Source organism: Mastigoproctus giganteus, chromosome 6 (assembly GCF_048544385.1).
Source record: "Mastigoproctus giganteus isolate SK-2022 chromosome 6, ASM4854438v1, whole genome shotgun sequence".
Lineage (NCBI taxonomy): Eukaryota > Metazoa > Arthropoda > Arachnida > Uropygi > Thelyphonidae > Mastigoproctus > Mastigoproctus giganteus.
Window position 1 is genome coordinate 147,049,888 of NC_143580.1, and position 24,668 is coordinate 147,074,555.

Genomic DNA, 24,668 nt, shown 5'->3' on the forward strand with positions numbered 1-24,668 from the left:
GTAATGTGTTTCACCTACGGCTAAGGGTGTGCGGGTATTGGAACATTGGTTTTTGGTAGGAAAGAAATTTTTTTTAAATATTTTTGTTTGCTAAAATTGGGAATTAAGTTAATTTAAATAAATAAATAGTCCTAATAGTTATTAATATTAGACTTACTAATTAAAATCACGATCCCGTATGTTTAAAACGTAAAAGAAAAATTATTTTCACAAAAATAGAAAAAGATAAAATTTTTGATGATGGAAGGGCATGGGGATTTTATATCAACGCTAGCGATATAACGTTAGGAACCACTAGTTTAGGAGAAATCACTGGAAGTCATCCCCTGTAGCATCACTTGCAAGTAGTGGCCCTTGGAAAGGTTTTACATATGGGAGCTGCAATACTGACAACTGGTATGGAAAGTAAGGTATGAACGGAACGGCTAGTTTTTTTTTTTTTTTTTTTTTCATGTAGAGGATGGAGGGATGACAGCGATTCACTAAACGTGTAGGCGCAACTGAAAGTTAATCAGCGACATAAAAAATATTTGATTAATAGTACCGATGACATTTAAAGCATTTGTGTGTCATTTGTCTTGATAAAAGCACTTCGGTAAACTGAACATCTGTGTATTGGTAACATGACAAGCAGAAGATATATTAATTGTATTAATATTAATTGCTACGCAGAACTTTTACAAATATTAATTATTGACAACAGTTTCGTACTAATAGAAAGTCATAAATCTTACCTTAATAGCTCTTGATTTGATTACGCTCTTCTGAAGTATCACCATAAGGAACTGTTCATAATTCAATAATTATGCATTAATTTGCAGTATGTTTACTTGATTCTTTTCAGTTTTCTTGCATTAAACCAAATTCCAATCTAAATAAGGAACTTTATCGGCATTGCAGGATATATTCGCATATTACTGAAATTGAAATAATTTCAAATAATTCAAATCTCGTTAAATTGCAATGTTTATTAATGGTGGCTCGCCATGTCTGTGTAACTTGATTGTTCGAAGTACGTTATTGCGTAGTCATGTAACACCCTATTGTTAATGATCCCAGTGTGTGGGTTCGGACGTAGTGGTAAGGCAGTTTCGCCACTGTTGTGGCGAAACTGCCTTACCACTACGTCCGCGGCCTCAAAGAGTCTCGACGTTTGAAAGTTGTTGAACAAGCTGTTAAAAACAGAGGGATGTCCAAGATGTCCAATCGAGCAACTAATTATTCCTGTTTATCCTAAAATTTAAACTTTAAATTGGAAAAAAGTTCAATGTCACAAAAAGTTGAAATATTGTTCAAAAGAATAAGACATTTCAAATTAGAAAGAGCAAACGTTCGAATAATTATTTGCTAATACAGTAATTTACATTCGAAAAGTAGACTTGCTTATTTATTAATTTTTTTTTAGTAATTGTTTTCTTTCTTTACTTATTACTGTTATTCAGTATTCGCAAGCACAAAACGTTGAAACCTGGAGTGACTTTACCATAGATGGGTTGAGGGTTAAGAGGAAACTTGTTCGCATTCGATTAGTTCTGTAAGTTTTACAACCTATAGAACTACTAAATGAATTAAAATTAAAAAAATATTAATAATAAATAAAATCATAAAAAGAAAAGTGTGCTCAGGGAGCGAAAATGAGAAAGTAGCTTTTGACCGGTGACGAAGAAAGAGTAGAGGCTTTTCCATCTACATAAATTTAATATATATTATGCATATATTACATATATTATTGGATATATGCAATATTAATCTCCTTACATAAATTTGATTTGTTTAGAAAGCTGAATATTCTTGTAGAAATGTTGCGTTTATATTCCAGCACGATCACATAGGAGAGAGGAAGGAGTTATGAGTGGGTTTTACTTAGCGATATGATTGATAATTGATTACATGAAAATTAGTCAATTATCAAATGTATACAGTATATACTCGCATATCTGTTGAATAGAATTATTTAGCTGCGTGGTAACAGCTTTTTATTTTTGAAAACATCTGCTCGTTTTTTTTTTTTTTTTTTTTTCAGTTTTATTATTATTATTATTATTATTAATATCCACATGATGCAAGGAAGCCTGAGGCTTATGCTGCACCAGGAAAAAAAAAAAAAAAAAAAAAAGTTCCCGAGTAACCCTGAGAGAGAGAGAGAGAGAGAGAGAGAGAGAGAGAGAGAGAGAGAGAGAGAGAGAGAGAGAGAGAGAGTCAAAAGTAGAAGGGAATCACCAAGAAAGAGAAGAATGATGATATCCAGCTCAGGACCCTGGGTGTGCCAAGCCCATACTCACCAGATGTGAGCCCCCGGGGATGTTTTTCTTATCGATTTCGTAATTTCCTAATTTGCATATAATCGAGTATGGAAATACCATAATAGATGGATGATTTCGATTATTCATAAACGATTATAACTCTCCATTATGTCGATCACTAGTTTTACTAGCACTGAAGTAAATAGGGTCCTACACCCACTTCCTGCTTCATCTGTGATTTAACATTGCTTGCAAGTATAAAATCATATATTGTTAACTGAAAATTCGTATCCCTTTTATTTCAGTAAAAAATAGAATGATATTCTTACTAGTACCCGAAAAAACTTTTCATTATTAATATCGCTAGAAAGCAGAAGTAAGAATCACTGCACGCACATGTCCGAGTTTGAGTTTTTAACACAGAATCAGAAAGATAAACCGGGTTAAAACTTTTCTTATAGAAAAGAAAAACAGTACTCAGAAGAAGTTCAGAAATTTGAAGGGAAGTGGTTGTATATATCTTTCCTTTGAAGCTTGGTTATCGTTTCTCGTAGCGTATGATGGGATTTTGCTACTTCGCCAACCTTCTATGTCTGGGTCGCTATTTTCTTAACAAGTTACATCGTGGCCAACGGCATTCTTTCGTGCTCATTTTAGCATTTATTGATTGTTGTAGGTGGAGGAGGTTAGGCTTTAAGAGGTTCGGGCTAGGATTCGATGATGTTTTTTTTTTTTTTTTTTCGTACTAGAGTGGATAAAGTTATCCCCGTGCAGACCGGTTCATTGTAACATGAATCTTTCTTATAAATCCCACTACTGCTTAATAGACATTCTTTAGAAGTATTATTTATAATACTCTGCTGTCATCCATTAGAAACCTTGTTGTAGTTCAAATTAGAAAGTTTTAAACATTATTTTAGCTTGTGTTTTAAACTGATTTCGAATAATTGTTTAATCTTTTTCACACATGAAATGTCAGTACTATTTATTTTATTAAGAATAAAGATCAAGGATCCTGATTACAATGTACGTGAACATAATACAGAACCTCAGACTAATTCCATACATTATAATAAGAAAAATATGTAAAGTACAAAGAAAGATGTTTATAAACTCTTAAAAGAGTTTATCAAAAATTTAAATCAGTAAAAGGGTCTATTAAACAGATATTAGTAATGTTTAGAATTTTTAAAAGATTACCGAAATACCCATATATTGAGTGGTCATTTTATTAGGTACACTTACCTAATAACGAAAAGTCCCCCCCCCCCCTATTTAACCCCCAGAACAGTCTAGATTCGTTGGCGTGGCCTCAACCGGATTCTGCTCCGTGGATACCACAGAGATGCTGGTCCACGTTGATTCAGTTGCTCCCCACAGTTTTTGAAAATTGGATGGTTGCGGATCTTTACTGCAAAAAGTTCATTCCGTCACATCCCACAGGTGTTCAGTTGGAATGATCTGGTGTCTGGTGAGGCCACCTCAATATTTTTGGTGCCTCCGTGGCAGGTGGGCAGGAGCAGCAGTGCATAGCACACGCTTCTTGATTAGACCGGGGTTCGAGCCCGCGACCACCAAATTCGGAGGATGCGGAAAGATCAGGGAATGACCACCGCATATCCCCGAAGCAATATGGCCATAGTTGCTAATGCTCCTAAAAACCAAATAACAACAACAACATTAATATTCTTAATTCACTCTCATGTCTTCGAAACCAGTTCTGTACAATTCTAGCATTGTGACATGGCATGTTATCTTGCTAGAAGAGTCGTCTGCATGGGTAACACAGTGGTATCGTCACCGTCATTCCCACACCAGGTGAAAAAGGCCCAGGTTAGAACCCCGTCGATGACGCGAGGAACTTTAATGGGTTTTTATCACCCATTGGCTGAGTTAGTCGGTCTCAGGCGTAGATAGCAAGGTTCCCCCTCCCACCAGAATCTGGAGTTTTTCGTCCAGCAAAACAGACAAATCGACTATAGAACACCCGCAATTAACAGACATATGACACACAGAACAGCAGATGAATTTAATTATTCGGGTGGCCTAAAAATAATAGTTTGGGTTTTTTTGCTAGAAGAGCCTGCTCTATATTGCCTGGTGATAACGCGTGATGCTGTAACTGAAGTAGCAATAAAACCGATGAAAAGGGTTGGTTTACGTAATAAAATGGTTACTCAGTGTAATTACTCATATATTTGAAAACAAATTTCAGAATTTCCACATCACTGATTATGTCACATGTGATTAGACTGGGGTTCGAGCCCGTGCCCACCAAATACGGACGATGCGGAAAGGTCAAGGAATGACCACCGCATATCCCCGGAGCAATATGGCCTTAGTTGCTAATGTTCCTAAAAGCCAAAATGACAACATGTCACATGGGAATTCTGGAGAAATTCTGTAAGTTAATATTTGTGAGTCGACCGGAGCAAATGGTTTATTACTAAATATTTTATAGAATTATAGAAGCCTAGCTTAATAGGCCTGTTGTCTGTAGTTTTAAGGTTATATCTTAGATGATATTCTCTTTAAATATTTTCATAAAATCTAATTTCGCCATCACGTTTTAGCATATAGGTAGCAGAATATTACTGTATTTTTTCACGGCTGATCATAGTCCGTAAAGAAGGAGGGAGGGGATTGACTGATCTCATTGAACAAGAGAAGGCGATTAAGAACTTGTGGGATTACTTCCGACAAAACACAACCCCAATCTATCAAGCCATAAGAAAGACAGACAAACAGAACACAACACTCAACCTCAACAAGGAGACCACATTCACACAGACAGAAGAAGACATAGACACTACTTTAATTGTAGTGTCCATGGCACGCACTACAATGACCTTCATCAATACTTCATAGATAGATTGCTTTGAACGTTTAGCTCACGAAAAAAATAAATAAACTATTACAGTAGGGTCACCTGGAAAATCACTTTCAACTGCCGATGTGTATTGTATCCCTAAATTGAGTATGTTCTCTGGTCGATTTGCCTGCTTTGCTGGACGAAAAATCTCAGTTTTTTTTTTTTCACGGGGAAAACCTTGCCTATCTGCGCCTCAGACCAACTAACTCAGCCACGGAGTGAAAAAGGCCCATAAAAGTTCCTCGCGTCATTGACGGGATTCGAACCCCGGCTTTTCCACCCGGTGTTGGGGAGGACGGTGACGATATCACTGTGCTACGCGCGCAGATAGTTTAGCTCAAGAAAAGAAGGCTCTTCCCCGAAACCGAAGGATTCATGTTCGCCATCCAAGACCAGGTAATCAACATCAGAGACTACAGGAAATGCATCGCCAGCGACCCCGAAATAAGAGATAACACATGTCGTCGATGCCACCTGGCCCCCTGGAGGTTATTCGAAGGGGCCTCCACTACTGTCTATCCAGGGGCATACCAGCAAATATGCTTGGACACTCCGTCAATAACCTGAATGAAATCAGGCAGGAAAAGAAACAAATTGCCATCCTACTGCTTCAGACTTGGCAGGACAGATGGACTGCTACCGACAAGGGCCCAATCACCAAGAAATTTATACCTTATGTGAATGCCGTATTTCCCAAGTCTCCAAATTGGTTCTGTCCTGGTCTTTATACCACCTGCCTCATTACACGGATCAATAAACCACAAACTAACATCCATGGGAATCATTGACAACCCCTACTGTGCATGTAGTGAAATAGAAAACCGGAACCATCTAGCATATATGTACCTGTCAACACTAATGAGGGCCTCCGCAGCATCCTGTTTACTTGTATACAAGATAACCCTCAAGGAAATGAACACTTATTCATCACAGAAGAAAACTACTCCTATGAGTTTACCAAGTTTGCACAAGCCCTCTTTACAAGACGGAGCACCCTATTGCCAACGCAAAATAGGAACACCCCAAACATCTGATCCTTACCTAACTGGCCAACCGATCGTAACCTGGATAGGATCAATTGGCCTACGGGCCAACTGATTCGTCAGTGGCAACTTACACGCCCTCTTGCTGTGTCTTATTTATCCTCCTCCCCGGGTTCCCCTTTCACCTAATGGCCTTTATTGCTCCATTGATAACCTGAGGATGCCTTCGTCTACGTCCTCCATATTTCTAGCTATACCCTCCTTTCTTGCGTACACTCTGTACTTCCCCGACTCTACCTTTTTTTTTTTTTTTTTTTTTTTTGTGTCCGTCCAGGAAGCCCTGGCGAAGACAAGCCAGAGAATAATGGCAGCCTGGCTATCTCCTAGTGGTGTGTGCGGGCAACGTGGAGTCCCACCAGCGGCCCTGCGGCCAATACCAGGAACACAACAGAACCTAACGCAATATGTCATATACAACACACAATACCTTTCTGGCATTTACAGTAGTACTGTATTTCTTCACAGCGTACATATGGCGCAGATGTGGGAAACCACAGGTGGTGCCTGACCCTAATGCTATGTACACTATGCCACCTGGCGCCGGAAACAATCCAGCACATCAATGCAGGATGCAGGGTGATCACCCAGACGGAGTACACTCACAGACACGATCAGGTGGCCCGGATAATAAATCAGAAACTAGCGCAAAAATACTAGCTGATCAAAGAAAATGTACCGTATTTCAAATACGATCCTCAGGCCTTAGAGACCTCCACTCACAGACTATACTGGGACCGTGCAATATGTGCAACCGTGCAACCTGACGATCCCGCACAACAGACCAGACATAACCCTTATCGACAAGAAGGAAATGGCTACCTACCTGATAGACATATCAGGTAGGTAGCCCAACACCAGCAACCATCAGAAAATATACGAGGAAAAGATCAGGAAGTACTTAGGCTTAAGACACGAAGTCAAAGATATGTGGCATATGAAACAAGTAATGACCATCCCGATCACTTCTACTTCATCAAAAAGATTAAAGAACTGGCTGACTCTATACTAGTCAGGCAAGTATATATCTGAGTTACTCTTGTTAAAGAACTTAGATGCGTTGAGCTGTTTCATTATCAGAAACCGAGGAGACTATCAGAAATACATCAAAGGTTGTAACAATATCATTTTTCACGTCTCAAGATATAAATATAAACTATTCATATAGATATAAACTATTCTGTTTTCCTTTTCGCAATTCTTCGAAGTTCAGAAGTCACTGTTTATTTAAAAAACGGATTCATAACCTTTTTAACATGAGTACCATTATCGAAAAAATTCTGTTTTCAACTTTCTTATACGACTAACATCTTTTGTAACAGGGTATATACAATTAATTTTTTCCTTGTTTCTAACTTAATAACAATGAACGTACTGCAAGTGTCACGCGTATTATAGATTGGAAACCATTGCTTTCAGATGTATGTTAATATACAGCGATGGAAGATGGAAAATATTTTTTTGGTAATATTATTATCCGTTTATTAGCTGTAAGGCTTCTCCAGAAATAGCCTTCTGGCTAGGAGGGCTACAAATATACACAGTAACAAATATATATATGTGTAGACAAACCAACGATTATACACAGTAATCTACAAATATACATCGTTATATTTACAAATATACATAGTTCTAAAAAGTGTTACATAAACTGTTTCGCATATGAAATGCACCTTGTTCTTGTAACAGAAAAAACAGGTGCGCAGAATACTGAACTGAGGTATAAATATACATCGTTATATTTACATATATGCAAAGTACAGATAGTTCTCGACTTTACGAGTTAATTCGTTCCTAGCGCGCGCTCGTAAAGCGAAAACTCGTAAAGCGAGAATTTATTTCCCATAGACATAAAGTTAAAAATAGGGGTTACGTTCTCAACAATGAAATTAGTTAGCTAATTAGTTTATGTTTAAAAAATGATTGATTTATCGAAAGAAATGAAAACGTAGCCTGTAAAATCAAGCAAATTATAATAACAGAGAAATTATTTACGACTTAATAAATGTTAAAGAATGTTTATTCTTCATCATCATCGACTAAATGCATACTCGTTGATCACTCATTATTGGCTCGGCACTCGTTAATTTGTTGCACATTGAGTCGTCGTCGTCTTCAGAAATGTTTCAAGAGGCGTTTGTTTCCAAAATAATCTTCTCTTTTAATTATAAATTTCACGATTGCATGCATAAGCACTTTTTAACGGCACACACAAATATTGAAACTAACACGATTCGCGTGGAGTAACAAGTTTACGAAGCTTAATTTCAGTAAAGGGAAAACGCATTTCACCATAATAACGTAAAAAACCACACAATTTCAGATATCGGTATTTTTGCAAATGCAAGAAGATCGAGTTTACTATCCGTTTTTAATTGCTTGCAGTAACAGAAAAGCCCAATAAACCGGAAAGTGCAAATCGTTTTTATTGTTTTATGGTCGTGACTTCCAGAAATGTGCTTTAGAAAAATATCACAAAGGAGTTTAAAATTGATTCTTATAATGGAACATATGATAACGATGAAAGTGTAGTGCATTTTAATGATTTGAATTGGTAACTAATACAATTTATAAACCACGCTCACCTCACGACCTTTTATATGGCCTTAAGGTGACCTTAACGCCATATAAAAGGTGGTGAGGTGACCTTAAAAATGACATTTTAGAGAGATAAATAGCTTAGTTATACAACGAAAATTTCAACTTCCGAGATCTTGAAACGAATTACCAAAAAAAAAAAAAAAAAAAAAACAATGTGTTATTGGGTTCACATTACGATATTTGAACGATACCATGGTGTCTCTGGAACTGATTAATATCGTAAAGCGGGGTACACTGTATTGTATAGCTACGCACGTGGTTTGGGGCGCTTCCGTAGTCGGGTGGGCAGGGGCAGGAGCAGTAGTGCGTAGCACACGCTTCTTGATTGATTTTTTTTTTTTTTTTTTTTATGTGAACCCCAAACACGAGAGGTATTAGAACCTATAGTACTTAGTACCGTGCTTGGGTTAAGATTAGACCCGGATTCAAGCCCGCGACCACCGCATATCCCCAGAGCAATATGGTCTTAGTTACTAATGCTCCTAAAAACCAAACAACAACAACATGGTTTGGAATGGAGTATTTATAAATGTTTAACATTCATTTTTTTGCAATTAATGTTCATATTTTCGATTTTGTTGATACTTGGGGGAAAAAAACCCTTAAACCTGGGAACTCGTAAAGCGATAACTGCCTGCGTGTATATAAATTTTATACTGTGTTGTTACACATAGTACAAAATTTACAGTATTCCTGTAATAGAAAATACAGGTACATTGAGTACTGTACTCAGCAAACGGTTAGAGTTAAAAGTACGATATGTGTCCCTTATGATTAGATTGTAGCAAACTGTGTCCGCACAGAGTATCTCAGCATCAATTTTTAGGCATTGAAAAATTGATGCTGAGACTTCTTAGGCTGCTTTTCAGTGGGAGAAGGTCATTTCCTTTGCTTCCCTGTCACCATGCAGTGGTAACCACATCTGAGATGTTTGGAGAAGAGATTCTCCCCGTAGCTGCACGAAGATACGCAGGTTCTTGGTGAGGACTCGTTGTTTCCATGGGGTGGCGCCTAAGTTGGTATTTTATTTATTTTATTTTTTAAAACATATAATATGTACATAACAGGCATGCGACCAGTTAAAGTGTATAGAGAATACCTTCACGCTCGTGAGATGGTGAAGGGTCGCGAAGAGCACGTGAGATGGTGAAGGGTCTTCTTCCGACTCTGTTCAACCATCGATGGATCCACTATTCGGTGTTATAATGTTTCCTCAGGTAAGTTTCAAATGCAGAAGACCACATGGACGATGCGAAGAGCGGAATAGGCATGAAACAAACTTGGGGGTAATTTACGACCACCTTGGGTCATGGCATCTCGCCAGCTCCTGTCTAATAGCCCATAATGTGGCACACTCCTTTGCTTTTGTGTGAGTAAAGTGCTGGGAGAAGGACAATAGCCCTTTAATAGTCCTAAAACAGAAAAGTAGTTTAAAATTTTCAGTTTAAAGGTCTTTTAAGGTATTTGATCACTTTCGACATAATTTATAACTCTAATATGAATTATATTTAAAATGTTAAAAACGACCGCTCAGCTCTGCTCATAAATTTTAAGTTAAAGCCAAATCCTCCTCGTCTGCTCTGACCTTTGCAATGTGATTATAATTAAACAACATCACTTTGGAAGACTATATAGAAAATGATTAATTGCACAAAACTAAACTCTGGAATTTAATTAATTTATTTTTATGTATTCTACATTAAAAGTACAAGGACACCATTATAGCATATAGGTATTAAATTTATCTACAAAAATTTATCTCATTGATCTCAAAATCTACAAAAATTTATCTCATTTATCTCAAAATCTACAAAAAATTATCTCATTGATCTCAAAATCTACAAAAATTTATCTCATTGATCTCAAAATGCATCTGAACGAGATGCATTTTGTAGATTAATGGCAAATTTGTAGATCAATGACAAAATGCATCTCATTCAGAGATGCATTTTGTCATTTACAACATGTGTTGTTTCATAGGTACACCATTAATAGTGTCCTTGGCCTTGGTTGGTGTGACTGAATTTAATTGATGATAAAGTTTTGTTAGAAATACTCATTTTTTATTATTATTATTTTTTTTTTTTTAATATTTATACAACTACTGTACACCTACTTTGCTACTAAGCCATACCAGTTGCCCACAGCGCAAGGCAAGCGATGTCTCTGTGACGTATTATTGAGCTGATTATTATATTTGAAGAAAAGAAAGAATAAAGTACGAATTTATCTTCAGCACGTTAAGTTTCACGGAGATGGGCAACAAGTTTTAAAATTTTAAGCTACGATTATGAACACGCGTGACGCCTGGGAAGCTGTCCGACATCTGGGGATGACCATTGACGCCACTGTTTCAGTCAGAATTAAATTCTGACATACAGTTTGGTTCATACCAATCATCTTGCAAAATAAACATAACATAAGAGTTTTCATGAATTCTTTATCTGTAGAGAACAGTGCAAACGATAATTTAAGCATTGCATCAATACTATATGTCAATTAAAACTTTTCTTAGAAATAAATTTTATTTCTAAGAATGTATTTTATTCGTGCGAGACTAAAACAGATTCTACGTTTCTTTACAGTGAATTGCAGTGTGAAAATTTCCAGTGCTGGAGTCCAGGATGATGCATATCAGATGCAAAACGTAAGTAAATACATTTAATTACATTGTAAATTTAGTCTTTTGTTTCTTTTTTTATTTAGTTTCAGTAATCGCCTTTTTCCCGATTGAAAAAAAAAAAAAAAAAAAAGTATTGTGTGATGATATTTCAAAATACGAACAAGTGGAGGAATATTGAGAAAAGAGAACTTATTGCCATTAAATTTGAATTTATTAAGATTGTTCTTAAAACCAGGAGGAGAAGGAAAGAATAAATAAGAAGAAAAGTTACTTTAGCGGTTTTAAATCTAAAAGGAAGTTGGCTGACACATGCGTTTCTAGTAGATTTTGTAGATTTTAGAAAAAAAAAAAACAGATTCTCTTACCTACATTGGGGGGGGGGTGGAGTTCATACGGAGCTTTTAAGGCACTCCAGATGCAAGAACAGTAGTTCATATTATTATGAGTACCTAGTTTTCTTTGCAGTGAATCGAAATTAACAAGGTTATCCTTCTCTAACGGGAGAATAGTCATCAATTAACGTTAGAATTCTGATAATCAAAACTATGAATAAGACTTTTGTACCGCGAAGCCAAAATTCCAAAACCTCTGTGTCTTGTAGGAAATTTACATAATCCTTGCGGATATCATTGCGCTCTCTCTCTCTCTCACACACACACACACACTTTTCCACTGACATCATGTGGAACAGGTCTACTTTCGATCCCAGTTGTCGATCAAGTTGAGAAGTACCTCCCGTCGTGACGGAAGATATGGATTTCTTTTCACACGATAGCTTAGTCAGTCAGTCAGTCAGGCTCTGACGAGGACTGTGTAGTCTTTTCTGCATGAAACTGAATAAAATAAATGAAATTTACATATATATACTATAATACTATATACTGACTCCTTATGGCCTTAGTTCCCGCGGCGTAATTTAGGAACTTTCTAACTTCTACGTTCCTGAATTTCACCTTGAATTCAATTCGATGTAGCATGGATCCAACTAGTGACGGTAAGATATAAAAAAATAAATGATCTTTATTGTGATGTAAAGAATTACGCGCAAATCCATTCACAGGGAAGAAACGCCAGTTTGAGTGAACTTGATTCAATAAACAGGCACGAATAACAATAACAGCAGTTACATTAATAGGGACACCCATGGCAGTGAAGTATGTGCTACCTATATATATATATATAATTTTTTTTTTCTCCTTTACAAACTTGTGTAAGTCGACATCTAAAGAAACATAGACAATGAATATATATGACAGAATGTAAAAATTGCAATGATTTTTAAATAATTCACAGATAAATAAGGATCAGTACATAGTCCGTTGCAAGGAAGGACTGATCAGAAGAAGAACACGACGCATATCACAAGAGAAATCAGAAGCAAATAATAGGTAGTGGCAGATGCAGGTGACATGATATTGCAGCTCATGTACGTATATGAATCTACGAACGCTAGACTACCAATCAGAAGTACGCTGGCAATCCCAATTTGGTGAGGTGAACTTCGTTAAGCTAATTGTGCGTTTATTTCCTTTGAACGATTTTTCATGAGCACCGGTCCCAAATGTTACTTTTGGAGATAAACTGCCCTCAAAAAATATCCAGACATACGTCGGTTTCGCATTGATATCACTCCCACTCACAACAGTAACGTGTCGGTCTCCCTTCGGCCGCAGTGACACACTCTACCCTCCTGGGCAGGCTTTACACCAAATAGACTGTAGTGGGTATAATCTTGCATTCCTCCTGCAAAACGGTGACCACTGATGTGAGACATTTTTTTGGCCCTCACCTGATGTTCCAGTTCATCCCACAGATGTTCCATAGGGCTGTCAAAAGAACAAATTCTCTTCAAACTACTGTTGTCCTGACCGTGCTTTGTGACACAGAACGTGTCATGCTGATATAAATATAGCAACTCTCCAAAGAATTGTCACAAATGGGTAAGGCAGAATTCAGAATGTCACAATAAACAATTTCATTCATAGTTCCATCGATGACAACCAGTGAACCAAATCCGAAACAGGTCCGAAATTAAAAACAGGCCCATACAATCACACTACCACGACCTAACTCCACTGTTGGTACTATACAGTATTGGTGAAACCATTCTTTGAGTATACGCCACACCCAGGTGGGTCCTGGGTTCTGTAGCATGATTCATCTTTCTGTAACGTGCATTACTGGGAGACATCTTCCACTTACGAGTTACTGTGCGACTCTGATCGCATGAACAGAATGAAGTCGACTTGTTGTTTCTGTACACATTTAATGAGGACGAATACGGTGTCTGCTAAATTCATCACATTGGGAGTGGGGAAGGAATAATATTGACTCAGTGCCAAAACAACTGCTTCCCACTCACAGCAAGATTGGGTGATTGTTGTTGTAGGGTTCTAGGCACATCAACAACTCAGGCCACATTGCGCAGTATATAATATGTCTGTAAACTGCGTGTATTCTATCGTCGGTTTGCTGGACGAAAAACCCCAGTTTCTCGGAGACAACCGTGTTACCCTCGCCTGAGAACGACTAACTTAGCCATGTTGTGAATAAGACCCATAAAAATTCCTCGCGTCATTCACGGAATTTGAACACAGATCTTTCCCACCCGGTGTGGGAATAATGGTGATTATACCAGTTGTGCTATCCACGAGGGCCTCACAGCAAGGAGCGTACCAGTCGTTTTTCTATTAAAAATTCACAAATACTGTAACGGAGACACTGCATAAAATATGAAAATTTAACCAGAATAATGGGATTATTCCAGTTCAGTTTTCTTTGAATGTTTTTTAATCGAGATAAACCTCTGTCAGAAAAGTCGTCTCAGTGCAGGCAGAGAACTTAACCGCAGGCTTTCAGGAGAAATGGAGCAGATTCAGTTTCCGCATACTTGTAGAAAGGAGGTTATTGGATGTAATCAAAAGCCCATGAACTCGATTTTAAAAAATTTATTTTTCTAAACAAGTTTTTTTTTTTTTTTCATTTAGTGTCTTCACAATACATGTTTAGGACAGTATACTTCCATAGTACGAATATTCACTACACTTGCTCCTCGTCTGTTTTTAATTTTTTTAGTTGAAATATTTTCGAGCACCACATAATATCTCGGTAGCTTAGTATCTATTCAACCCTTTTGGTAATTTGTGCTATCTTGTCCATAGGCTAAATCTCATACGTCAAGACTTTATGAAACATGTAATAATTTCCGACACCCTCGTTGAGAGTTAAGCCTTGATAAAGTCTGGAAGCGTCGCAAGGAATTTCTGTAGGTAAGCGCATTGCTCTTCGTGTATTAGAACTGGAACCTTCAATGGCTTGAAATATAGGGAGGAGGTCCATTATACCTCACTTTAAATTGTTCAGTTGAGGTCTTATGCAAGACATCATTGGAGAATTTTTCGTTTTTTTGGGTGCTGATGCTCTTCCAGACAAAGCTCATTCAAAATGTATCTATGAGTATATTTTAAATATACTCTAACCATAGGCGGTGATCGTCACCGCCTATGGTTCGAGTACCTAAATATATCCAGCTGTCACAAAGTTTTAAATCGCAGTAGAGGTACAAGACTACACCCACTTTTAGAGCCAGTAGTTTTGAAACACGACAAACGCTGTCAGCAAATCCCATATGCGCGCCGCGCACCAACAACAATCGCCTGATCTAGCCTAGTGAATGACTGAACACTCTTGCGCTCATGTACGCGCCCTTCCAGTCACCTGATCACGCAGCGCATATTTAGTAAAATTTATTCTATTCCTAACGTTTTATGTTATGTTTGCATTTCTGTATGTTATGTTGTTTGTTATTTTGGTTTTTAGGAGCATTAGCAACTAAGGCCATATTGCTCCGGGGATATGCGGTGGTCATTCCCTGATCTTTCCGCATCCTCCGTACTTGGTGGTCACGGGCTCGAATCCCCGGTCAATTCAAGAAGCGTGAGCTACGCACTTCTGCTCCTGCCCACCTGGCTATGGAGGCGCCTTTCTGTATGCATGTACCGTTCTTGCTGAGGAAGGGGTTCGTTACCCGAAAGCTACTTGTCGTATTAAAACTTATTAATTTTATTTTAGTTACTGCTTCCACTGGCTCTGCTGTATTCTCTTCTAAATATGTTGATCATCACGAACCTGCACCATTCAAGTAATTCTGGCTATTGGTGAGGTCGATTGAATGAAGACTAGTTTATCATATATCGAATGGTTGTTGTATGGTTCGAGACATCTCTATGCGAATTGCTTATTCTGTTATAAATACCTTATCCAACGAAGGATTAACAGCATCGGTTGCAAGTTTACTTGGTAGATTTGCCCAAAAAACTTCTGTTTTCAGACGACAGAGCGAGGGAATCTATTCGTAATAATTTAAAACAGCGCTGCGAATTGTTTGCTTGTTTAGTAATGAGAATTGCAAATAAATGAACACTACGTTTTTTCTAGTTCTTTTTTTTTTTTTTTTTTCCTGAAAGAAAGCTCAGGAGCAGAGTTTGATTTGGGTTTAATGCTTCCAAATAGAGCAATAAAGTACAAATGTTTGTTATTTGGAACATTAGCAGCTAAGGCCATATTCCTCCGGGGATATGCGGTGGTCAATCCCTGATCTTTCTGCATCCAGTGGTCAGGGCTCGAACCTCGGTCTAATCAAGAAGCGTGTACTACGCCTTGCTGCTCCTGCCCACCTGGCTACGGAGGAGCCAGTACAAATGGGGGGGGGGTAAAATAGTTGATTCACTTTTCAACATGATATGGATACCTATTCTGTTTTATTCTATTGGCTATTGTTTAATTTTTGCTTTAATGGTTTTAATATACCGTATTATTGGGCATAATGCGCTGATCGTCTATTGGCAATATTGATGATTATTCTAAAGCAAAATACTATATACAGTAGACGAATGGCAAAATCGAAATGACGTGTGTATTGAGAGGAAAGACTAACCCGAATGTTGTGAGTTTTCCACTTCATTCTCAATGGTACTCCATAACCAGCCGCCACTGGTGAGCAAGGCGCCTCCGTAGGCAGGTGAGAAGTAGCAGCAGTGTGTAGCACACGCTTCTTGATTAGACCGTGGTTCGAGCCCGTCACCACCAAATACGGAGGATGCGGAAAGGTCAGGGAATGACCAACGCATATTCTCGGAGCAATATGGCCTTAGTTGCTAATGCTCCTAAAAAATAATAATAATAATAACAAAATAATAACTGGTGAACACTATTCATCCATAGCTTTCTAATGTTGGAACGCTATGGACAATTCCCACTACTATTTAGGTTACGAAATAGAACGATCAACCCTGCTCTCCAAAGTTTTAGCTTAGGGTCTATGTCATTTTTAACTGAAGCAAAAACAACGCGGTGTTTATAAAATAATGAACTTGCTGAATTTGTAGTAAAATTAAAGCTAAACATTCAAACAAGAAATAGATTTATTGATAATGATACAGAAACTCTAAAAGTTTTATTTGCATGATCACTACATTTCAGTCTCTGCACTGTTGTTTGTATGTAGAACGTGTAATCGATAATCGATTTCTCTCCCTCATGTGTTGCAGCATGTTAGCATTGACCGTGGTTACACCATCCGTTATTTTGGTTTGTAGTTCTGTGACGTGAACTTTTGTGTGGCACACAAATCTTAAACGGATCCCCACAGGAAGAAACCTAAAAGCATGATGTCTGTTGACCGTGTGGCCAGGCAAACAGGGCCACCACAGCCATCTATCGATATCAGGAATGCTTATGAACGACTTCCCGTTTTACTAAGGCTAACTAACAATATCACTGCACTGGGCTCTGTTAATTCCATGCTAACTAACAGAACCCTGGCTCGAAGATATGTGGTTGCATTTCTTGGAAACACGTAATGCGCCATCATACCATGATAGATAGTGGCCGTCACGGTGCTTTTAATGAAGAAGGGACCAATAACGATTGTGCATCAGAATGTTAAGTTTAGACTTATTGTGTTGAAGTTCAAGGACCGCATGGAGGTCTTCATAAGTGCGAACGTTATGTTGGATTATCATTCTTTCTCCCCCACCCAACATGGAACGGTTCCTATCGGAGAACAGTACGTTATAGGAACCGTTTGTGATCATTAGCTCGCTTCAAAATCAACAGAAAAAGACTTCCGCTTATGCTTGTTTTCTGGTCGCAGCGCCTGCACAAGCTAAACGTTGTACAGTCTTAATCACTTGTATAAACTTATTTATTTATTATTTTTTTTCTTTTTGGACAAGGTAGAAGACTTTCTAAGAGATTAACAGGACGACTGTTGAAAATTTGGTGTTGATCCGACTTTTTATTCTCGAGTAATCCTCAGATATCCTCAGTACTTTCATTTATGTGCACTGTATGTAAAAAAAAAAATTTGGAAATATGTACGTAAAAATAAAGATAAGTGATATACGCAGTACAGTACTTTGCCTATCTTTGCAGGCGCGTTCAATTATCAAATATCGTACCTCAGGGTTTAAAAACTACTCTGTTGTACTCAATAAGTGTTTAACAGACTTCACTACATGATATTTACGTGGTGTGTAATCATTTATGTAGCAGTTCTTGAGGGGGGGGGGGAATGAGTACACCGAGGAAAATAGGTTAATCCATCGACATAGAAAGTTCGTAGAAAGGTTCCTCAGAAGATTCTAAGTTCTGAAAAAGATTAAAGCTGCCGTTCCAGATTTTTAGCCAGCAATATTTTAATAGGACTTATATGATGACTGGTATTTTAAAATTTTTAAGATGGTTATGTTAGCACGAATAACTCAGTCATGCTGTGAAAAAAAGCCGAAAATATTCCTCATGTCATTGACGGGATTCGAATTGAGGTCTTTTCCACTCTGTGTGTGGGAGAATTGCATTTACAACCACGTCACTCTCTCTTCCATCTTAAATGCCCCGGTTATTCGAGAAGGAATTTAAGAAGGAAGAGAGACGAATCTTCTGAGGAAAGTAAAAAAGCGATCAGCTAGAATTCAGAAATTTCAGGAAAACTTTAGAACTTAAAATTGAGCGATATTGTTTGTTCTTCCAGTAGATATGACAGGTTATATTATTAAAAGTATCCATATGGAGAGCCAGTGGGAAATAATGAAGGTATTTGGAAGTCCTTCTCCTGCCAAATAATTTATAAAGAAAAAATTTAATAAGAATAAAGGTTTATTGTAGGGAGGATTTGCACAATAATTTTTTCGTCAATGCATTCTTGTACTGATTTTACCCATACTATATTATATGTCCTCATTAACTGTTTATTATTTCGTCTCTACTGTTATATTTTTCTGCAGATTTTCACTCTTGTTTTCTGCAAACAAGGGTGAAATAGGGGTAACTCTTGTTTTCTGCAAACAAGGGTGAAATGCCAGTAATAGGGGGGGTTCCCCCCTATTACTGGCAAATTGTTTTATTGCGTTATGTATCTGCTTCCACTCTAATGTTTATACACTCAGTTTCCTGTCCGAAACAACTTCGAAGAACACAAGTTAAATCGAAAGGAGTAAATGAACAGTGCACGTATGTTTACGGCTATAGTTCGTTTTGAATTACCAACAGTGCTCAACTAGCAACCGTCAAAATGTTGCCATTTTTTCCGTGTCATTTGGCAGTGACAAGGAAACTCTTCTGTTTATAGTCTGCCATAAGGAAATGCGAATACCAACGCAAACCGTACGGACTGCTAGTTTTATACACTTACATTGGCTAAGTTAAAGTGTACATCCTAACAGAACAGTGATATTGCAGTGTAGTTAAACGCAGCAGATCGTCTTATGATAACAGAATGCATAAACTGTTAACAAAGAAAAGGTAGAGAGAGAGAACTCGATTTTTCGACTTATGTGTCATTTAGTTGCTGTGGGCCATTAGTACGGATACAGAAATACAAAACCCCTGGCTTGTAGCCGTGAAGGGTATTGTGTGCTGCGTGTACCTTTTGTATGCAATAAAGAGTTATACAGTAAACCCCCGCTATTCGCGGTTTCGCGTATTCGCGATCGCCGATTTAATATAAAATGAAACCTAAAAAATGTGAATTTTAAAGCGCCGTGAATATTTTCCCCCATAAAAAAACATGGACGTGGCTAAAATTATCTTTCCCGGTAAAAACAGCGCTCAGTGGGTGGGGGGAGAGGAGTGACAAAATCGCGAGCGTGGATGTTTCTCGCTAATCCTTGTTCAGTATGTGTTATTCGCTTGTCATGGAAGGTTTCGTCGTTTGCTTTTAATTTATACAAAGGGTACTAGGAAAGTTTTGCAATACAGCTTTGTTTATTTAATTTTTTCAAAGTAATTTCCTCTACATTCAATACACCTCTCCATCCTCCGAAACCAATCTTTAAACCAGTTCTGCCAAGTTTCACTAGGGAGTAAAGCACACTCGTTGTCCCAAGCCCGTAGAAGGTCCTCATCACTGGAAAACCGCCTCCCTTTTAGCTTCATTTTCACATGCGGGAACAGTGCAAAGTCGCAGGGAGCAAGGTCTGGCCTGTAGGGAGGGTGCTCGAGAAGTTTCAGTCCTGTCGTGGTCAAATATTCGGTGCAGGCTTTGGCGCAGTGAGCTGCGGCATTATCGTGATGGAGGTACCAGGTGTCCATTCTTGACTTTGGCCGCAGGTTCTTCATAGATCCAATGACTTTAGGCAGGCATTGTTCAGTATACCACTTAGCTGTGACTGTCTTCTGCGTGTCCAAAACGACACGTTCCACAATTCCACTCGATTTGAAAAATACAGCTATCATTTTCTTCTTTACAGATCGGGATTTTCTGACAATTACGGGTGTGTCGTCATCATCAAAGACCCAAACTTTGTTTTGAGCCTTGGTCGGCAGATCGTAATAGTACAGCCAAGTCTCGTCACCTGTCACGATGTTGTTCACATACCGAGATTGTCCCTTATCAAACTTTTTTTAACATCTCCCGGCACCAAATCACACGTCGTGTCATCTGCTCTTCAGTCAGTTGCTGCGGCACCCAGAGAGAACAAAGTTTCTTCACGTGCAAATGATCTTGCAGAATCGAACGAATTGCTGGTGCATTTAGGCCCAAAGTATCCTCTATCTGTTGGTAGGTCACTCGCCTGTTTTCGTCAAGCATTTTCCTCACAGCAGTAACGTTTTCCTCCGTAACTGACGTTCGTGGCCTTCCCGGCCTCTCCGAATCCTCCAGAGTGAAATTTCCCCTTTGGAATTCTCTATACCACCTGAATATCGTTGTACGATGTGGACAATCATCATCTAGTGCAAGAGTCATTTCTTCTAAGCACTGGTCTATGGTTAAACCACGCACGAAATTATACCGCAAAACTGTCCTTATCTCATTTCGTGACCACGATGCCATCGCAAGCACTTTACACTCTCACTACTAATGAATAACTGAGCCCATCGACTTGGCGCGGCGGCTACTATGCACGTATGAACATGTCTCAACATGCAGCAACAAGCAGCTTTCTGTGATTCATTGTTGCGTCATATTGCAAAACTTTCCTAGTACCCTTTGTATGCTTATAAATTGAATAAATTTATCAATTTATAAATTGATTTGCTTACAAAAATGATAAATCTACTGTTTTGCAGTGTAAAACGGACTTTTTCGAGTGTGTTAACGGAAGAAAGTGACTTTATTGTGGACAAATCCTTTCTAACCCCTACAAAAATATGGCTACGAATAACAAGAGAAATGTGAAAATATCAAAGGTGATGACATTAGCGAATAAAATTGAGTTATTAGATAAAATTTCTAATGGTAAAAGTGTCTCCTCAGTGGCAAAACATTATAAAATCAATGAGTCAACGGTACGATCAATCAAGAAATCGGAAGAAAAAATCCGCCGTAGTGTCCGTGAAAAAGGCGCTAATTGCTTCAAAAATTTGCTCTGTAACTCGTGATGTTAAATTAGAAAAAATAGAAAAAGCTTTAAACATGTGGATAGAAGACCGAACTCAAAATAAAATTCCGTTAAGTTCACTCATCATTCGTGAAAAGGCAAAACTCCTTTATCAACACTTTAGCGAAACTGGTGATAGCACTGGCGGGATAAGTTTTTTTGCTAGCAAAGGCATATTACATTTAATATTAAATTGTATCTTATTTTCATTTCGATGCCATATGCTTGCATTTCACTATGTACATAGTCATATTATGAAGGTACATATAATACATACATAGAAACAATTTTAGACTAGTTTTTCTTATATATTTCATACTTTGGAACGGAACCCCTTTATTACTATGGGAGCCATAACTCAGTATTCGCGTTTTCGGTATTCGCGACATTTCTCAGGAACGTAACCCCCGCGAATAGCGGGGGTTTGCTGTACTTCTTCAAAACATTAAACCCGCATTTGTTTATTGCAAATGTTTATTTGCAAAACATTTCAAATAAACAATTTATTCTGTACCATAAAGTAGAAAATAGTTGCATATGTTTCAAACTGAATGCCATGTCGCTGTTCAGTGCAAAATTATTAAAATATAACAAATATTTATATCTAAAATTACATTAATGAATTTGGCACGTAAACAATAAAACGAATAAGAATTTACACCAAAACAAATAAGTGGCGAAATGCTTTTCCATGGATTATCATTTGTTCTTATAGCGTTAAGGGTGTAGATGTTTTTTTAGTCTATAGAATTTTCGTATTGAAGAAGAATTTTTTTTTAAGGATACACTTTAAGACAGCGATCCTCAAGGCATAGGAAATGTCCATCGGTCGTTGCTCTAGTCTTTCAAATTTTGTTCTATTTCATAACAAAGCAACCCCGTTCTCGTATATTGCTATGAACCAAACGTCTTTATCGTCTTTATGACAACGGTGGTGAGATTGGGATATTGATCCTCGATAAGCTGCCTGTACGTATAATTCAGGAAGAGAACACTTGATAACCTTATCTTTCAGAATTGCACTGCATTGAGTTCGTCTGGTTGTATCGAAAAATGTGGATCATTATATTAACAAAAAAATTACATCGAAAACATATCAATATCCTTTGAAATTATTCGGAAGTTTGTAAATCTTTCAAACTCATAATGCAGTTTCTTAAGAGCATTGGAATGTTTGGCAACTTTCATTTCTCTTGATTTGGTGTTAAGAGAAATGAGTTGCGAAAGATGTGAAAAGTTTTTTAAGGACGGTTTATAACAAGAATAAAATGGGGTTCACAAGACTACATATTACAGTACAGTTAATTACTGTGCTGGTCCCGCCCTGTAAATGGCCACAGTGATTTGTCATCCCTTGTAGAAATAGTTAAAACTTCAGTACTCTTTAACACGTATTACAACACCTGACACAAGCGGTGTTATTCTTTTTTTTTTTTTTAATCTCTCTTTTTCGCTTTCTCTCTCTCTAGAAATGTGTGCGCGACGTCTAAATTCGTCTTCGTTTTTCAGGTTAGGTGAACTGAACCTAACAATGAGCGATAGACGAGCAATGGCATTAAAAGATGTTGCATGGTTCCAACATGATGCATTACGCACATAACGCATTACACAGTTATGGAATATACCTTAGTGGGGTTTCCCGTTACGTTCGAATTTTTCTTAATTAATTGATTTTGCTTTTCTTTTTCTGTAATTCAAAGAAAAATCTTTGAATTACAGAAAAAGAAAAAAAAAAATCCTATTTTACCACAATAGCTAAAGTAGTAATATATATACAGTATATATATATATATATATATTTTTTTTTTACTGCTTCAGCTATTGTGGTAAAATAAGAATTAGAATTTATTTAGGATATTTAGAATTATTAGAATTATATGGCTTCAGGGGGAGTGAAAAGTTACGGTTTCAGTATAGACACCAGTGCACCTCCCTCAATGTAAAGAACCGTGGAGTGAGGAGGGTAAAGGCCTAGAAGGGGTTTCTACGAATTTGTAATTAGTAAGAACAAAGGAGAACGAAGGTGTGTTTAGGGTGTAAAGGCACCAGGGGTTTCCCCCATCTCCGCGTAGTCTACATTGTCGTGTGTTCCAGTATGCTGTAAAAGCCAGAGATTTATGCTCCTAAAAACCAAAAACAACCCGAACGTCAGTTCAACTCTGCCTTTGTACACTGTGATGATTACAAAGCACTGTAGGCCAGAAATGTGTGTGTGTTAGTAGTATTGGGATACCTTACGAGCCGATTTTACCCAGAATCCTTTGCGAAGGGGTGGAGATGCACAATGGGGGGGGGGATTTGGTTTATATTTTTCTGGTTTTAGTTTGTTTTTCTCTCAACAGATGGCGATAGTTGTAATTTCGGAATTTAATTTTATTTTTCGGGGTGTGATCTGAGGTTGTCGTGCGTGGTGAGCTGGCATCTTATTTCATGCTTAGTGCCGGTACCCCCGTTAGATTTGGGTTAGTTGCTGGTTTTGAATGTATCGATTGTGACCTCATATAAATTTTTGTGAATAATTTCAGCGTTAGTTATGTGGCAATGCATTGTGGGTGTTAATTGGGAAGGTGTATTTTGAGAATGTTTATGCTGGGGGTCGCCCGCCCCGCCGCTGCCGCCCAGCGCCGCGTCCCAGACGCGGCACCTTGTGTGCGGGATGAAAAGCCACGTGGAATGAAAAACTTTTTTTTTTCTGAAAGATAAATTCCTTGTTGTTTCCAACTGTTGCTGAGACCTGAAAAATAAATTCCTCGTTGTTTCCATCTATAGCTGAGACCTGAAAATAAAATTCCAATCTGTTCTTGAAAAGCTGAAAAAATTAAACCTGTGTGTTTACTTGAAGTCTTGTGAGTTTATTTGCAATGTTGGTTTGTAAAATCTATTCCATAGTAACTGTTGATAAAAGAATATTACCTGTTCTTGAAAAGCTGAAAAATTAAAACTGTGTGGTTGTTTGAAGTCTTATTAGTTTAATCGGCAATGATTGTTAATTTTCTTTAACCTCTGTGTATACTTGGTGGGTGAAATCTATTTAAGATTTAACTCTTAAAAGGTTGCGGCATCTTGTGTGTGGGATGAAAAATCATTCGGAATGAAAAACTTTTTTTTCTGAAAGATTAATAGGGACGGTGTATTTTGGGGATGCTTGTGTTGTGGGGGAGGTACGCCGCATCCTCCGCCCGCCTGAAACACCGCAACACAGCACGCCGCCCCCGAACCACCGCAGCCCGACATCATCGCCCGCTCGAACCGCCGCCGCAGCACAGAACCGTCTCCCGGCCCAGCGTCGGCGATGTGGTACCTTGTGTGCGGGATGAAAAAAAATTTTTTTTTTTCCTAGAAGATTAATTCCTTGTTGTTTCCAACTGTTACTGAGACCTGAAAATAAAATCCGTATTCTTCAAGTTT

At 37.9% G+C, this 24,668-nt stretch overlaps 1 protein-coding gene across 5 annotated transcripts in view; it reads left to right on the top strand.

The window, feature by feature from the left end:
* Positions 1–24,668, top strand: part of LOC150084644 (uncharacterized) — a 387,737-nt gene that overhangs the window by 24,713 nt on the left and 338,356 nt on the right. For all 5 annotated transcript variants that reach the window (XM_090376527.1, XM_090376523.1, XM_090376524.1 and 2 more), the window contains exon 2: positions 11,342–11,403. The gene's annotated coding sequence lies outside the window, so the exon portion shown is untranslated. The remainder of the gene's footprint in view (positions 1–11,341; positions 11,404–24,668) is intronic.